The sequence below is a fragment of the Colobus angolensis genome, unplaced genomic scaffold (genome assembly GCF_000951035.1).
Source record: "Colobus angolensis palliatus isolate OR3802 unplaced genomic scaffold, Cang.pa_1.0 Scaffold68, whole genome shotgun sequence".
NCBI classification, from domain to species: Eukaryota; Metazoa; Chordata; class Mammalia; order Primates; family Cercopithecidae; genus Colobus; species Colobus angolensis.
Window position 1 is genome coordinate 5,627,676 of NW_012120487.1, and position 3,869 is coordinate 5,631,544.

General features: G+C 41.1%; 1 pseudogene; it reads left to right on the forward strand.

Moving 5' to 3' along the window:
• LOC105500741 overlaps positions 1–3,869 on the forward strand; it is a 23,286-nt pseudogene that overhangs the window by 16,059 nt on the left and 3,358 nt on the right.

Consider the following 3,869-nt stretch of genomic DNA (forward strand, 5'->3'; position numbering starts at 1 on the left):
TCCTGAGTAGCTGGGATTACAGGTATGCACCACCACGCCTGGCTAATTTTTGTATTTTTAATAGAGACAGGGTTTCACCATGTTGGCCAGGCTAGTCTCAAACGCCTGGCTTCAAGCGATCCATCTGTCTCGCCTCCCAAAGTGCTGGGATTATAGACATGAGCCACCGTGCCCAGCCTAAAAAAATTATTTTTAGCAAAATGACTTTTATGTTTGTAAACGTTTACTTGCCTGATGTTTTTAAACTTTTAAAATTAAACTGTTTTTCTGATTATAAAAGTATTAAAGGTCTTTTACAGAAAATCTGGAAAACATAAAGAAAAAATAATGATAACAATAATCCGTAACTCCATTATTTTAAGATCACCAATTTAAATAACCTTTTGGCATATTTCCTTCCAGTCTTTTTTTGAATGCTCTTTAACATGGTTGAGATAATATTTTGCCTATAATTTTTACTTAATGTTTTGCTGTATTTTCCCATATCCTTAAGAATGCTTTATAAATACAGTTTTAGCATCTGCAAAATATTACATTAAGAGAAGGTGTCAGAGTTTACTTAACCAGGCCCTTATTGTTGGGCATTTAAGTTACTTCTAATTTTCTGCTATTATAAATAATGCTTTTTGCATAAATGCATAAAGCACTATAAGGTTATTTCCTCAGAGAAAATTCTCAGATGTGGGATTTCTATATCAAGTAGTGTGAAAATTTAAAAGGTTCCTGATATGTACTGCCAAATCGCTTTTTAAGAGGTTTGTACTAAATTCCACTTACACTATTATGTGGGAGAGAAAACCAACTAAACATTCTTAAGCTTTAAAAATGATAGGCTTCTCAGAATCTCTGGGCAAGGGCTATAGCAGCCACACGTGTATTTTCCTTTGAAACATAAATATTGCCTGGTAGCATAAAGTCTCAGATTTTGCAGGGAGAGATTCACACACTTTACTTCCCTTGACATCCCCAAGAACCCGAGAAACATACCTTTTAGTTAGCTAAGTACCCCCACCTTGCAAGCCAACAATATTTTAAAGAGGAATTTCCTTAAAGTTATACAACACCTGGGTGTCTCTAAAATTCCCCAGAGAATAAGATCACTCACAGCTTTGGAGGGAGGATTTCTAAGGGATCCCTCCCTGAAGGGATCCCCAGTTCTAGCAGATGGTGGATGCAGCTCTAAATTTTTCTTGTTTGGACAGTCTTTCATCTAGTTGCAGAGATCCCAGCCTTAGATCTCTCCCAACGTTTTTCTGGGGCCCTCCAGACATCCACAATCTCAAGAGAAATTGCAAGCTTCTCTCCATCTCTCTTGCCCATACATGTTCCAGCTCCCCCCACTTTATTCACTCTCTCTCCTGTTCTTGTTCTCCCTAGCGTCTCTTCTTTTCCTCTCCTCACCCAACTGTCTCTCTCCTCTTGCTAAGTGTGCCTTCCTGAGTCTATCTTGTAAATTTCTTTCTAAGCTTTACTTTTAATATTCTCCCTTTCTCTCTCTCCCCTCTCTCTTGGTTGAGTCTTTGTGTAACTTTTTTCTACTCCCCCAACCCCACCCCACTGTCCTTCTAATTGTCTCAGACTTTTAGTCCTTTCCTTCTCTCCAAAGGGGACACAGCTGACCTTTCCTAGGAGTAGCCTCTTTTTTTGTCCCCAAACTTCTCTCCCTGGGCTCTTCTATTCTCTTCAAATGGCACACATACTATCCCTGAATTTGCAGGAGTTTCTTTCTGCCTGTTTCACACCAAATATAGCTTTTATTTTCACACCATGTTACCAAGGAATAATCTTAGCAGACCACTGTTAATCCTTCTAGACCCCACCATGACTTCCTTCTGGTATTTATCCTTATCATACACTCCAAGAAATGATCACTTATATTGTGCCCATATTTTCCTCATTCTATCCAAATCAGGATACATAAGAGCAGAAGTCTAAGCCTACTTATAATTACAATAAGATAGGATATTTGAAATCTGGGCTGTCCTCGAAAATCTGGGACATAATGTTGCTATAAATGCCACCTATCCAGAATCCAGCTCTCAAGCAGTTTCATAAGCAAGCACTGAACATCCTCAGCATTGTCAGGAAGTTTGTATATTATGCTCAGACTAAAAAAGGTTTTCCTCTCATTTTGTCCATTCTGGGAATCAGAATTTTGACTGCACATCAGGTGGGGTCTAGCCATCCAGGTTGCTATCTAGAAATCACCACATAGAGGGATTCTTCACAAAAAGTTTTTGTGAGCTTTTTATGAAGCTCACAAAAGTCTTTCACTGAGGCTGGACGCAGTGGCTCACCCCTGTAATCCCAGCACTTTGGGAGGCCAAGGGGGGGGCGGATCATCTGAGGTCAGGAGTTCAAGACCAGCCTGGACAACATGGTGAAACCCCATCGCTACTAAAAATAGAAAAATTAGACGGGTATGGTGGCAGACGCCTGTAATCCCAGCTACTTGGGAGGCTGAGGCAGGAGAATCGCTTGAACCCAGGAGGCAGAGGTTGCAGTGAGCTGAGATCGTGCCATGGCACTCCAGCCTGGGTGACAGAACGAGACTGTCAAAAAAAAAAAAAAACTTTCACTGAGAAAGGTTGAACCCAAGTCTGAAATGAAAGCATACAGTTTACTACCCATTGATTGATTCATGCAGAAATCTGTATAAAGATTTCCAAAGGTGGCTTAGTAGGTTCTGTTTTAAACTTTCAGTTCCTCCTCCCTAGAAAGTTAGGGAAACCTCTTAACCAATATGAGTTCCTCTGATCTGAGCTGGACTTTCCTTCTTCCACTATCCAAATTCTGCTGATTCTTTTCTGTCCAGGATATTCATCTAAGTCACCATGGTTGTATATGTTCAAGGTTCACTTTAAGTACAGTCTTAATCTTATTTCTGAGGAAGTTTGCTTTCTCCAGTAGGTCTGCAAAACTTCCTCTTCTTATTTCCTATTGCCCCTGAAATGACATTTCTCCTTGTGAATTAATATGGGCCTGCCTACCTCTCAGTAATCCTGTTTTTGTCATGTATCTGTATTGCATTTTCTGCCCACTTTTGTCCTCTCCTACAGTGAAAAGAGCATTTTAAACTTTTTTGTTTCCATAGAAGAGTAACTTGCTGGTTGGAAGACCCGAGTTTAACATGGACACCTGGAGAAATACGGAGAGCCTGAGACATCCTGTGTAATTCAGTAAATATCCACCCACTCCCACCCCCACCTTTGCTGGCTACAGCAGCTGGGGAAGTCAGAGGGAATGAGGTTTTTTATGTTTTGTTTTGTTTTGGAGACGGAGTTTTGCTCTTGTTGCCCAAGTTGGAGTGCAATGGCATGATCTCGGCTCACTGCAACCTCCGCCTCCTGGGTTCAGGCGATTCTCCTGTGTCAGCCTCCTGAGTATCTGGGATTACAGGCATGCGCCAGCATGCCTAGCTAATTTTTTGCATTTTTAGTAGAAACAGGGTTCCACCATGTTGGCCAGGCTGGTCTCGAACTCCTGACCTCAGGTGATCTACGCGCCTCGGCGTCCCAAAGTGCTGGGATTATAGGCGTGAGCCACCGTGCACGACCAGAAGAAGTTATTTTTGAGCGTTTTATGCTGCTCAGTCTTGTGCAGACCGCACATACTGTAGAGTTCATGCACTTTTCTCCCAGTGGTGACTTTCAGCTCTTGCTTTACATGTAGTTCCAACAAGCTTGGATATTTAGTTTCCATGTCTATAGCAGATCAAAATTAACAATTAGTGGGTGGGGGTTGAGAGGCCAGAATAAGTTAGTTAAAAGCACAGATTCTGGAGTCAAACTGAGTCTTTGAATCCTGTGCTGCTGCTTCCTAACTGTATGACTTTGAAGTATTTAACCTTTTTTTTTTTTTTTTTTTTT